Source organism: Zea mays, chromosome 2 (assembly GCF_902167145.1).
Source record: "Zea mays cultivar B73 chromosome 2, Zm-B73-REFERENCE-NAM-5.0, whole genome shotgun sequence".
Lineage (NCBI taxonomy): Eukaryota > Viridiplantae > Streptophyta > Magnoliopsida > Poales > Poaceae > Zea > Zea mays.
The window spans coordinates 98,991,168-99,005,964 of record NC_050097.1 but is presented as its reverse complement, the minus strand read 5'-3'; the positions used below and the strand labels follow the sequence as shown (position 1 = coordinate 99,005,964).

Here is a 14,797-nt window from a genome sequence, read left to right as displayed (position 1 = left end):
ATATGTTCCACTGGGGGTTATGAAGCTGGTTTTCGGTTCATCCTCCTTCTTCATCCAGAGTTGGTGATAGCCTAAATAGCAATCCAGCAGACTCATAAGCTCTGATGAAGCTGCTGCATCGACTAAGGAATCTATCCTTGGTAATGGAAACTCGTCCTTCGGACAGGCCTTATTGAGATCAGTAAAATCGATGCATATTCTCCATTTACCATTGGCCTTCTTTACCATAATAGTGTTAGCCAACCATTCTGGATATTTTACCTCTCTGATAACTCCAGCACTGAGGAGTCTTTTCACTTCGTTGCGAGCACCTTCGGCTTTGTCATCAGACATCTTCCGAAGCCTTTGCTTTCTTGGTCTGAAGGATGGATCAACATTGAGCGAGTGCTCAATAACATCCCTGTTTACTCCGCAAAGATCATTAGCTGACCAAGCAAAAACATCTTTGTTGTTGAACAAAAACCTTATCAAGATTTTCTCCTGCTCTTCGAACAGTTGAGATCCCAATAGCACCTTCTGCTCTGCTATGTCCTCACATAAGAGCATGGGCTTCGGCTGATCAGCCGAAGCAGCTTTTTCCCTTCTGAACTTGTATTGCTCACAAGCTTCAGCTCCATCTATGTTATGGATTGCTTTTGAGAGTGTCCAATTTCCTTCGGCACTTCTGGCAGCTTCCTGACTTCCATGAATAGCAATGGGCCCTTGGTCCGAAGGTATCTTCATGCAAAGATAGGCTGGATGAAGGATTGCTTTGAAGGCATTGAGAGTACCACGACCAATGATTGCATTGTAAGGGTATTCCATATCAACAATATCAAATACAACTTGTTCAGTCCTTGTGTTGTTGATGAATTCAAAGGTTATTGGCATTGTGATTTTCCCAAGTGCTACGATCTGCCTTCCTCCGAAGCCACAAAGGGGATGTGTGGCATCATGAATTTTATCCTCGGGCTCTTGCATCTGTCTGAAGGCCTTAGCAAATATGATATCAGCTGCGCTGCCTGTATCAACCAAAACATTATGGACCAGGAATCCTTTGATCACACAAGAGATAACCATAGCATCATTGTGTGGGTAATCCTTGAGTTGGAGATCCTCTTGAGAGAAGGTAATTGGGATGTGAGACCATCTTGACTTGATGAAGGGTCCTTGCACCCCAACGTGTTGTACCCTTCTCTGTGCTTCCTTCTTCTACTTCTTGTTGGCTGGCTCTGAGCATGAACCGCCTGTTATCGGGAGTACCAGCTTCAGAGCTGAAGCAGCTCCAGCTTGATCGTTGAACGAAGCCATCAGCTCAAAAAAGTGGAAGTGAGTTCACCGGAGGTGGGCGCCAATGTTGGGGACTTGTTCTCAAATGCTATGAATTAAGAACAAGGCAACATAAAATGTTAAATATCAATGCCCTTCGTCCGCTGAAGCATTATTTCCCCAAGGATGTACTCCGGACGAAGGTTATAATGGCAGAACTACGAAGGTTATACCTTCATAATTGAACTCACACAGATAATATAAAATAACGTAAGGCATAAAGCATTAAAGACAAGTAAATTGGAAATAGATAGCATCATTTATATACTATATAAATTTAAGATGTTCAAACATAATATTTAGACACGTTAATACCTCTACCTTGACAAGGGATAATTTCCGAGTGATGCGATTACAATTGCAGGAATGCGTGAACAGTAAAGGAATATTGTTCACTATTTATAGGCACAGGACACAGCTCGTGAGGAATTACAATCGTACCCCTCGTAAAAGTTTACAACGATGACTCGGACTCTTATGGACTAAAAGGTCATTCTATCTTTAAGTCGGTTTGTAATTCTGAAGCTTCACAAAATGGCACCTTCGGCATCACGTACGAGCAGCTTCAGCCGAAGCTGTTTCTTTCTGCAGGACCTTCGGCGACGAAGCATGGTCCCAACACTGAGTATACTAATACTCAGCTAGACTTACCCGGTGTGAGGAGTCTACTCCTCTACCTCTAGACATGCAACTGTTTGGCTGAGGGGTTTGGTTGCCAAAAGCGCTAGCTGAGTCTAAAAATCAAGTTTTAGCTTTTTCAAGTTTTAGTGTGACTCTCTTAAGACTAAATGTGTACTATCTACTCATTCATGGTATCAAGCAATTTAGCAATCAACATATTTTGCCAAATCATCACATTTCCACTTGTTACTCAATGCAGTACAATGGATCAAGCAGTCTCATTAGCTGCGAGAAGCAGATGATGCGAATCGAGTTTTTAAACCTTGCAAGGTAAACCTAAACACACGACGTGGCGAGGCACTCCATCCCCACACACATCAACCATCCCCATCGATTCCCTAGCAACAGAAAGGGCTCACCGCCTTGGCATACAATGCCTCACTGACTGTAATACCCAATTTGTAATTTGCAAGAGCTAATATCAAAGGGAGAAACAAGTTCACTTTATCTATGTGGGAGTTTGAACTTTTTTTTTGCCATCACATGTGAACACCATATTTTAAAACAGATAATTATAAAATATATGCCACTAAATCATTGCATCATGCTGAGATTTTTATTTTGTGTGCATTATTTGTGACAATATAAAATTAATACAAAAATAAATATATTAATATCCAAATTTGGGAATATAACCCTAATTTGCAAATTAGAGTTAATAAAATAAAATAAAATAAAATAAATAAAATCCTTCCATAACATGTTTGTTCAATTTTTACACTTGGATCTAGGTACAAAGTTCACAGAAAAATTAGATTCAAAATAGATATTCAAAAATAAAAGAAAGAAAAGAAATCAGGAAAAGGAAAGGCTAAAAAGTAAAAAAAGTAAAGCAACGTCTGGGCCGATTTCACCCCCGGTCAGCCCATCTACGGAACTCCCCTACGCTGTGCGGTGGGCCTGGGTGTCAGGCAACAACTTTCCACTGCTGGCTACGTACCTGCCCTGTGGGCCCCACGCTCACAGGTGCGTCCTCCACCTCGCGCGCACCTGACGGGGGAATGGCGGCGGGTTGTTACAACAACCGCGACTGGCGCTACCACCCAACTGGCGGCTGGGGACCTTCCCTCAAATAGAGGAGGCCGGGTCCTGCGCCCCCTCCTAGCTACCCTCATGCAACCTCAGCCAGAGCCGTGCGCACCGAACCGCGTCCCTTTTGTTAGCGCCGCCGACCAGTGAGAGAAGCAGGAGATGCCGCCATCGACGTATCTTGGCCAGACCATCGATCTACGCCAAGCGTTTGGTCTATGGTGTTTGTCGTGAGTCAAGGATGGTGCTCGGGTGATCCGTGGCGCGAGTGAGACCATCGTGTGCTCTGAATTCCTCGCCGGAGTACAGAAGCTTCGTCAATGCCGCGGTCCGGCGTGACCAGTGTTGTCGGAGCACCGTTTGTAGGTATGCCACTGTTCATCTTACTCGCCATGTTCTTCTCTCTCTTCCGTAGGTTAGTAGAGTGTTCCTTGGTGCATTGGGGCGCTGATCCGTTGGTCGCCGGCGGTGTCGCCACCGTGCGGGCGCAAGCGCCACCGCGTGGCTGCTCCTGGCTAGCACCGGGTAGAAGAAGGCCTAGGTGCCGTTAGATTGGCATTGGACGACTACAATTAGTCCTCTCCGGAAACGAGTCTGGATGGTTAGATCGGTATCGGGCGGCCCAAATTAAGTCCAGCGTACCTCTTCGTTCAACGGGATCTTGGCCGTAGATCTATAATCCGATGTATGAGAATGAATCTCGGTATTATTGAATCCATGCCGTTGATCTAATCCAACGGCTCGTGTCCACCGATACCCCTTCGTGGCGTCCATTTTACATAAGAGCCCTTACGTTTCACCGAAAACAACCCGCAGTCCACGTAGTAGTAGTCTGTGTCTTAGGATTAATTGCGCCGAGCCCCCTGGCTTTGATTAAATTCTGTGCGCAGTGCAGAGTGAAATAAAAATAAAGGAATAATTAGGAAAATTGATTTTTAGTATATAAACAATTGCTAGAACTTGTATAAATCATAGAAAATTCATATGAACTCCGAATTGACCCGTTCCAATTTCTATAATTTTGTATTAATATTGTTTATCACTTAAGGACTCTGTTTTAGTATGAAAATTATATTGAACTTGACCACTTAATTATTTCTGTACAAAACACATAGAATCTCTGGAAATTCATAACTTAAAATATATAACTCCAAATTGATTCATTCCAGTGGCATTTATTTTGTTTAAATCTTGTTTATCATCTGGTATCTTTGTCTAACCATGAAACTTGATTTAAAGTTATTCACATGAATAACTCTATTCTAGGCATTAAATAGCTTCAGAAAATCATAACTTAATAACCATAACTCCGATTTTAGTGGTTTTCGTTCCCACGATCTCGTAGAGACGCGTAGATTATTATTATTTAGTTTGTTATTATGTTTGGTGTGATGTTAATTTTATCTATACCATGTTTGTTTGTATTGCTGCGACTAGCGCGTGGACGCGTGTCATCTGAAGAATCACCCTGGTAACTGGAATCTCAAGTGCCAGGCAAGTTGTGCCCTTGATCACTTACTTTTTCCCAGCCATGTTCTTATTAATTATAATGATCTGCATAGGATAATTTTGATGGGACCCAATAGGTTACCCTAGTTTTGGCTATCTTTATACCTTGTTTACCACTGAAATATTTCTTTGGGTAGTACCTGCTATTGCTTTTATGTGGATTTGGGTATGAAGATACTTTATTCATAATTACTCTTTTATTCTCTTTTATTATTACTGTTGATGTTAAGATCATTATGTTAATGGGAACATGGAGCGACCACCCGGGAAAACAGTGCTACCACAAGGGTATAATGGGACGCCCTTGGCTGATTAACTAGGAAAGCTAGTGGAGGTCTTCCTTACCCGAAAGGGGCAAGGGCAGTAGGGGAGTGGTCAGTGTAGGGAGGTCCTTGGTTGATTTTGCTGCGATGGCGGTCAGGCAAGAACCCTGCACTGGAGCTTCCTATAAACTGTAGCGGGATTTCTGAAGCTAGTGGAACTTTGTAAAGGCCTCGTAGTGTTACCCTGCCTCGCCTCCTCGGTAGAGGTGTATGGGATTGGCCAGCTCTTGGCAGATGGGTAACATGACTTGTGGGTAAAGATGCGCAACCTCTGCAGAGTGTAAAACTGGTATACTAGCCGTGCTCACGGTCATGAGCGGCTCGGACCCTCACATGATTAATTATGGAACTTAAATTTAATTTGACATTTGCATCGCATTTGGGATTATTTTACTATTACTTTTCTTTATTATTATTAAGGTTTGGTATTTACTTACACATAGTAATTGCTAATAAATTTTTGACCAACTTATAAAAGCAATGCTCAGCTTCAGCCTCTATTTCATTGATCAGCCTTACACTTCATGAACTCCCACCTTTGGTGAGTTCATGCCACATTATTCCCCACAACTTGCTGAGCGATGAACGTATGTGAGCTCACTCTTGCTGTCTCACACCCCCCCCCCCCACAGGAGAAGAACAGGTGGTCGAAGTGGAGCCGCATAACACTAAGGCATTCGACTTGATCTAGGTGGCGTTTCTCAGTCGACATTGGCGCCGACGATCCTTAGTTCATTTTATATTTATTCTTTTATTTTGTAATAAGTCTTCCGCTATGTAATAAATACTCTGATGTTTTGTGACATTTATCTCTATACACTCTGTTATTATATGTGTTGTCTTCTTGGCGCATGTATGAGATGCACCCGACTTTGTCCTTTAAAACCGGGTGTTACAGAAGTGCTATCAGAGGAAATGTTGACTGTAGGACGAAACCTAGATAGAAATGGACAAAACCCTTACCTACTTATCTCATTCTGATTCATTCTATACTCACCTTACTCTGATTCTTTCTACACTTATCTTGATCCTGTCTCACCTTCTACTGTTCCACTCTGATCATTCTTACCTTTTCTATTCTGAGACAAGATGGATTTCACACCTTGGAATCCCTACCTCTATGACAGTTTTAAGAGATAGGAGGCCTAAGACCAAATCAAAACTATTTTCTCTATTAAAAAACGTTGGTTGATTGTTCTGATGATAAATGCTTGATTTGCTTCTTTGATTGATTGCAACATTATAGTTGGGCATCTTAGCATGTACCATCATAAGGTATTAGCTTTAGTGGATAACACACTAATCTACTTAGCTAATAAATCCCCCGTAGTAACATTCCTCGTAACTACTCGTCTTGTCTATAATTCTTCCTTTATTTCGTACCCTGTGTTTCTAACCCAGATGGGCTACCCCTATAGTGTTAGAAGAGAGCACTATAGACGTGATCCTTGGTATGTCATGGCTAAGAAAGGCAAAGGCCGTTATAGCATGTGGTAGAGGTACCGTAGAGCTCACTACCACTAAAGGAGAAAGATTTCAAGTTAATATTGCAGTAACCTCTTCATCCATGCGTGCAATGTTCTTTATACCTGAGGAGTTTGTTGGTGACAACATCCGGGTGGTTAGAGATTTTCCGGATGTCTTTCTAGAGGAGTTACCAGGGAATGCCACCAAATAGGGAAGTTGAGTTCGCTATTGATCTCTTACCTGAGACTACTCCTACTCCCAAACGGTCATACAGGATGTCCATAGAAGAATTAAAGGAACTTAAGAAGCAATTAACGGAATTACAAGAGGATGGATACATTCATCCGAATTCTTCACCTTGTGGAGCGTCGGTTTTATTTATACAAAAGAAAGAAGGATCGCAAGGGATGTGTGTGGATTATAGGTCCCTTAACGACGTTACTGTGAAGAACAAGTACCCATTACCCCGCATTGAGGATTTATTTAATTGGATAAGGGATGCAAGAGCATTCTCAGAGATTGATCTCCGATCGGGGTACCATCAGATGAAGATTAGATCCTCGGATATTCCTAAGACGGCTTTCTCAACCCGATATGGATTATACGAGTTTACTGTTATGTCATTTGGATTAACCAATGCACCAGCTTATTTCATGAATTTGATGAATAAGGTGTTTATGGAGTATTTGGACAAATTCGTCGTAGTATTTATCGAAGATATTCTTATCTATTCTAAGAGTGAAAGTGATCATGAAGAACACTTGAGATTGGTGCTACAGAAGCTAAGAGATAATCAACTCTATGCCAAGTATAGCAAATGCGAGTTCTGGATTGACGTGGTGTCATTCCTTGTACATATCATTTCTAATGGAGGGATATCAGTGGATCCTGCTAAAGTCAAGGAGATAGTGGCGTGGAGCATACCCACTACAGTTACGGAGATTCGGAGTTTCTTGGGGCTTGTAGGATACTATCGTAGATTTGTTGAAGGATTTTCTAAGATTGCTAAGCCCATGACCTCGCTTCTGGAGAAGGGAAGAGAGTTCAAGTGGGATGAGAAGTGCCAAGATGGCTTTGATTAATTGAATGAGAGATTGATGTCTCCACCAGTATTGATTATGCCAGATCTGCAGAAGGGATTTGACATTTACTGTGATGCATGTGGCCAAGGACTTGGATGTGTGCTCACGCAGGAAGGACATGTGATTGCCTACGCGTCTCGTCAGTTGCGGAAACAAGAGTTGAACTACCCCCACTCATGACTTGGAATTGGCAGCCGTTGTGCATGCGCTTAAGATTTGGAGACATTATATTATGAGAACCAAGTGCCAAGTGTACACGGATCATAAGAGTCTGAAGTATATATTCACTCAGAAGGATCTCAACCTTAGGCAACGCCGTTGGATGGAGCTTATTAAGGACTATGATTTGGAAATTAACTATCACCCGGGCAAGGCAAATTTGGTTGCTGATGCCTTGAGTCGAAAGGAGCATGTTCATTCAGCTATTTTTACCCAGCTACCTGATGAGATTGTTGAGGATTTCAGGAGACTTAACCTGGTGATAGTTGCTCACACTGAAGGAGTTACTATTGATGTGGAACCTACTTTGGAACAAGAAATCCATAAAGGACAAATTGGTGATGCTAAGATACAAGAGATTAAGGATCTGATTACTGAAGGTCGAGGTCCGGAATTCACGGAAGATGAGCAAGGCACAGTATGGTTCAAGGGCAGGATATGTGTTCCTAATATTGAAAGCCTTCGTGAGACTATTCTGAAGGAGACCCATGACTCGGATTATTCTATTCATCCTGGTAGTACCAAGATGTATCAGGATTTGAAACGGAAGTATTGGTGGTATGGATTGAAAAGAGATGTAGCTGCACAAGTGGCTATGTGCGATGTATGTCAAAGAGTCAAGGCTGAACACCAGAGGCCAGCTGGACTATTTTACCCATTAAAAATACCCGAATGAAAGTGGAAAGAGATTGATATGGATTTCATTACTGGATTGCCTCGCACCCAGAAAGGATATGACTGTATATGGGTGATTGTGGATAGATTGACTAAAGTGGCTCATTTCAATCCAGTAAAGACTATTTATAAGGGATCTCAATTGGTAGGGCGATATATGGCTTGGATTGTGTCTCTACACGGTGTACTGAAGAAGATCGTTTTGGACAGAGGATCACAATTTACCTCCAGATCTTGGAAAAGTTTTCATGAGAATATGGATACGAAGTTGACTTTTAGTACAGCTTATCATCCTTAGACTGACGGACTGACCGAAGGGACTAATCAAGTATTGGAAGATATGTTGAGAGCTTGTGCCCTTCAGCATAGTAGTAGTGGGACAAGAGTCTACCTTATGCTGAGTTCTCATATAATAATAGTTACCAGGCCAGTCTAAAGATGTCACCGTTCAAGACCCTATATGGCAGGAAATGCAGGATTCTTCTATATTGGATCAGACTAGAGGAAGACAGTTCTTTGGACCTGAACTTATTCAAGAGGCAGAAGAACAAGTCCGTATAATTCGGGAGAATTTGAGGGTAGCTCAGACCAAACCAAAGAGCTATGCTAATAATAGAAGAAGACCACTGAGGTTTGAGGAAAGAAAACATGTGTACCTCAAGGTTTCACCACTTCGTGGAATGAGGAGATTCAAAGTTAAGGACAAATTGTCCCCTCGCTTTATTGGACCCTTTAGAGTTTTTAGGCGAGTTGGAAAGATGGCCTATCAACTCGAGCTACCTGATAATCTATCTGATGTGCATAATATATTCCATGTGTCTCAACTTAAGAAGTGTCTTTGTGTTCCTGAGGAACAGTTCCCATTGGAAGAGCTCAGTGTTCAGGGTGATTTGACTTACACGGTGTATCCCGTCTAGATTCTTGATACATTGACTCGAGTTACAAGGAAATAAAGTTATTAAGATGTGCAAAGTACAAAGAAGTCACCATGGAGAAGATGAAGCTACTTGGGAGAGAGAAGAAGAACTTTGCATAGATTTTTCCATCTTTTCCCTAGACCTTCTTAAATCTCGAGGGCGAGATTATTTTTAAGGGGGGTAGGATTTGTAATACCCAATTTGTAATTTGCAAGAGCTAATATCAAAGGGAGAAACAAGTTCACTTTATCTATGTGGGAGTTTGAACTTTTTTTTGCCATCACATGTGAACACCATATTTTAAAACAGATAATTATAAAATATATGCCACTAAATCATTGCATCATGCTGAGATTTTTATTTTGTGTGCATTATTTGTGACAATATAAAATTAATACAAAAAGAAATATATTAATATCCAAATTTGGGAATATAACCCTAATTTGCAAATTAGAGTTAATAAAATAAAATAAAATAAAATAAATAAAATCCTTCCATAACATGTTTGTTCAATTTTTACACTTGGATCTAGGTACAAAGTTCACAGAAAAATTAGATTCAAAATAGATATTCAAAAATAAAAGAAAGAAAAGAAATCAGGAAAAGGAAAGGCTAAAAAGAAAAAAAAGTAAAGCAACGTCTGGGCCGATTTCACCCCCGGTCAGCCCATCTACGGAACTCCCCTACGCTGTGCGGTGGGCCTGGGTGTCAGGCAACAACTTTCCACTGCTGGCTACGTACCTGCCCTGTGGGCCCCACGCTCACGGGTGCGTCCTCCACCTCGCGCGCACCTGACGGGGGAATGGCGGCGGGTTGTTACAACAACCGCGACTGGCGCTACCACCCAACTGGCGGCTGGGGACCTTCCCTCAAATAGAGGAGGCCGGGTCCTGCGCCCCCTCCTAGCTACCCTCATGCAACCTCAGCCAGAGCCGTGCGCACCGAACCGCGTCCCTTTTGTTAGCGCCGCCGACCAGTGAGAGAAGCAGGAGATGCTGCCATCGACGTATCTCGGCCAGACCATCGATCTACGCCAAGCGTTTGGTCTATGGTGTTTGTCGTGAGTCAAGGATGGTGCTCAGGTGATCCGTGGCGCGAGTGAGACCATCGTGTGCTCTGAATTCCTCGCCGGAGTACATAAGCTTCGTCAATGCCGCGGTCCGGCGTGACCAGTGCTGTCGGAGCACCGTTTGTAGGTATGCCACTGTTCATCTTACTCGCCATGTTCTTCTCTCTCTTCCGTAGGTTAGTAGAGTGTTCCTTGGTGCATTGGGGCGCTGATCCGTTGGTCGCCGGAGGTGTCGCCACCGTGCGGGCGCAAGCGCCACCGCGTGGCTGCTCCTGGCTAGCACCGGGTAGAAGAAGGCCTAGGTGCCGTTAGATTGGCATTGGACGACTACAATTAGTCCTCTCCGGAAACGAGTCTGGATGGTTAGATCGGTATCGGGCGGCCCAAATTAAGTCCAGCGTACCTCTTCGTTCAACGGGATCTTGGCCGTAGATCTATAATCCGATGTATGAGAATGAATCTCGGTATTATTGAATCCATGCCGTTGATCTAATCCAACGGCTCGTGTCCACCGATACCCCTTCGTGGCGTCCATTTTACATAAGAGCCCTTACGTTTCCCCGAAAACAACCCGCAGTCGACGTAGTAGTAGTCTGTGTCTTAGGATTAATTGCGCCGAGCCCCCTGGCTTTGATTAAATTCTGTGCGCAGTGCAGAGTGAAATAAAAATAAAGGAATAATTAGGAAAATTGATTTTTAGTATATAAACAATTGCTAGAACTTGTATAAATCATAGAAAATTCATATGAACTCCGAATTGACCCGTTCCAATTTCTATAATTTTGTATTAATATTGTTTATCACTTAAGGACTCTGTTTTAGTATGAAAATTATATTGAACTTGACCACTTAATTATTTCTGTACAAAACACATAGAATCTATGGAAATTCATAACTTAAAATATATAACTCCAAATTGATTCATTCCAGTGGCATTTATTTTGTTTAAATCTTGTTTATCATCTGGTATCTTTGTCTAACCATGAAACTTGATTTAAAGTTATTCACATGAATAACTCTATTCTAGGCATTAAATAGCTTCAGAAAATCATAACTTAATAACCATAACTCCGATTTTAGTGGTTTTCGTTCCCACGATCTCGTAGAGATGCGTAGATTATTATTATTTAGTTTGTTATTATGTTTGGTGTGATGTTAATTTTATCTATACCATGTTTGTTTGTATTGCTGCGACTAGCGCGTGGACGCGTGTCATCTGAAGAATCACCCTGGTAACTGGAATCTCAAGTGCCAGGCAAGTTGTGCCCTTGATCACTTACTTTTTCCCAGCCATGTTCTTATTAATTATAATGATCTGCATAGGATAATTTTGATGGGACCCAATAGGTTACCCTAGTTTTGGCTATCTTTATACCTTGTTTACCACTGAAATATTTCTTTGGGTAGTACCTGCTATTGCTTTTATGTGGATTTGGGTATGAAGATACTTTATTCATAATTACTCTTTTATTCTCTTTTATTATTACTGTTGATGTTAAGATCATTATGTTAATGGGAACATGGAGCGACCACCCGGGAAAACAGTGCTACCACAAGGGTATAATGGGACGCCCTTGGCTGATTAACTAGGAAAGCTAGTGGAGGTCTTCCTTACCCGAAAGGGGCAAGGGCAGTAGGGGAGTGGTCAGTGTAGGGAGGTCCTTGGTTGATTTTGCTGCGATGGCGGTCAGGCAAGAACCCTGCACTGGAGCTTCCTATAAACTGTAGCGGGATTTCTGAAGCTAGTGGAACTTTGTAAAGGCCTCGTAGTGTTACCCTGCCTCGCCTCCTCGGTAGAGGTGTATGGGATTGGCCAGCTCTTGGCAGATGGGTAACATGACTTGTGGGTAAAGATGCGCAACCTCTGCAGAGTGTAAAACTGGTATACTAGCCGTGCTCACGGTCATGAGCGGCTCGGACCCTCACATGATTAATTATGGAACTTAAATTTAATTTGACATTTGCATCGCATTTGGGATTATTTTACTATTACTTTTCTTTATTATTATTAAGGTTTGGTATTTACTTACACATAGTAATTGCTAATAAATTTTTGACCAACTTATAAAAGCAATGCTCAGCTTCAGCCTCTATTTCATTGATCAGCCTTACACTTCATGAACTCCCACCTTTGGTGAGTTCATGCCACATTATTCCCCACAACTTGCTGAGCGATGAACGTATGTGAGCTCACTCTTGCTGTCTCACACCCCCCCCCACAGGAGAAGAACAGGTGGTCGAAGTGGAGCCGCATAACACTGAGGCATTCGACTTGATCTAGGTGGCTTTTCTCAGTCGACATTGGCGCCGACGATCCTTAGTTCGTTTTATATTTATTCTTTTATTTTGTAATAAGTCTTCCGCTATGTAATAAATACTCTGATGTTTTGTGACATTTATCTCTATACACTCTGTTATTATATGTGTTGTCTTCTTGGCGCATGTATGAGATGCACCCGACTTTGTCCTTTAAAACCGGGTGTTACACTGACCCCGACTGCCGTCGTGCAGTGACCGCACTTGTACCCACCATAACCGGAATGGGAGACCACGTCTCAGGTCGCGTGAGGAGGGCAATCTGCGGGCAGGTTCACTTAGGTACTAGGCTTACCGATTTACCATATTTCTCGGCATGTGCTTAGTACATTCAAACGCTTGACACAGGTATCCGCACGTTAATCCTTATTCCAATTTCATCTCGTAGACCACGCATCCCCATGGATCTGTGTCCACAGACCATCATGATTCTGTTATCAAAGTGGATACAACCAATTCCTGACCTCGCGCGAGTGCTAGAAAATCACTCGACTTCTATCGAGATCCCTAATTAGTAAAGCAGCTACTCGACCTAGCATACTAGTATCCATCTCAATAGGTATCACTACACCAAAATACCTAACTTCTGAGGGCCTAAACCGTAGGAAGTTAGCGCAAAACTCTCGGAAGTTATCTAAACCGTCGGAAGTTAGCTGAAACCGTCGGAAAAGTTAGCCCGTCGGAACAAATTAGTCGGATGTTAGGCTAACTTCCGATGGACTCTCGGAAGTTAAAGAAACTTCCAAGAGGGCCGTCCGCCGCTCGGAAGTTAATGATTAACTTCCGAGGGGCCGTCTGCCTCTCGGAAGTTAAGTGCTGACGCCGTCCAGCACGGACTAACGCCGTCCGCGGAATAACTTCCGACGGCCTCTCGGAAGTGAACCATTAACTTCCGAGAGTTTTCCACGCCTCTCGGAAGTTAATATGACCAGCACTTAATATACAATTTGTTTTTGGCAATTCAACACATTGCATACATAACAAATATATATAACAGCCACAAATATATATAACAGCCACAATACACAACATATCACATATAACATCTCACATACATAATAATAAAATAAGAATTCACAAGTCTCACAAGACACAAGTCTCACAAGTCAAATCCACCTCGACATAAGAATTCACAAGTCTCACAAGACACAAGTTTGAAGTCTCACAAAACACATCGAATGGAAGCCCACTACTGTCGATCAACATCAGGAAATATCGAAGAGTGATGCTCGCTACGTCCACTCGCGAAGAGCGTATTGACAAAGTCTAACCCATCATCTTGTTGCTGCGCCGGCAAGGTAGCTGGAGGAGTCTCATATACCTATACAAATGACATTCACGGAGTTACATCGTAATGTAACAAGTAAATTATGATAAATTTGCATACCTGATGTTCGGTAGGTGGAGGTGGAGGTGAAGGCCAAGGAAAATGTATGGAAGGTGGAGGTGGGGGGCCATCGGAAACTGTATCCCTTGGGCTTGTGCTAGTTGCTACCAAATTTCCGAACACATTAATGTCAGTGTTTTAAATCAATACATAACTTAAAATGAATGATCTTTTTGAACTTACTTGTATCAGTGCTTGATGTTGTTGAAACTGAGTAGCATAGTATTCTTGTTGAGCAGCATGCTGCCTCAAGTATTCCTCCTGAACCCTTTGCCGCTCCTGATGTTGCCTAAGCTCTTCTCGTAGTTGCTCAACTTCTGCAGTATCCTGAGTAGAGCGACGGGAGCTACGAGCAGCAGACCTCGACGAACCTCCCCTCTGAACCGTCACCTGGCTCGAGTCGATGACGTTATCGAAAATCGAGTACCTTCAAACAAGTAACATCACGACAGATTCAAAAATAATCTATTGTACTTTCAAACAAGTAACATCACGACCGATGAAACAAGATAAGGTATGTAGAGTCCACACCTTCCATGGGGTTTTCCACCACTTGCATACACAGCCTGAGGATCAATAGGTGCGGTCCTCCAGTCATAGTCCGATCTGTGCTGACTAGACATCGCCTCAGCATATGCAGCCACCATACAAAAGAACAATGCAATCTTACATCACTGGGCACATACATAAATTCATATGAACAAAATCTACCAAGCATTTCAAAACACTCACCAGACGATCTGTTGCCTTTTGGCTACACAACACATCTGGATTTGCAGGATCTGGTCCTCTGTGCCCCCTCAGGTATATTTGAA

The 14,797-nt window shown here is 42.5% G+C and overlaps 1 long non-coding RNA gene across 1 annotated transcript; it reads right to left on the bottom strand.

Annotated features, from left to right (window-relative positions):
• Positions 1-13,694: 13,694 nt before the first annotated feature.
• LOC103646731 (uncharacterized) lies at positions 13,695-14,174 on the bottom strand. The gene is made up of 2 exons (XR_002267596.1): positions 13,983-14,174; positions 13,695-13,916 (listed from the first exon to the last, which is right to left on the bottom strand). It is a non-coding gene; the product is annotated as an uncharacterized lncRNA (long non-coding RNA).
• Positions 14,175-14,797: the final 623 nt, after the last annotated feature.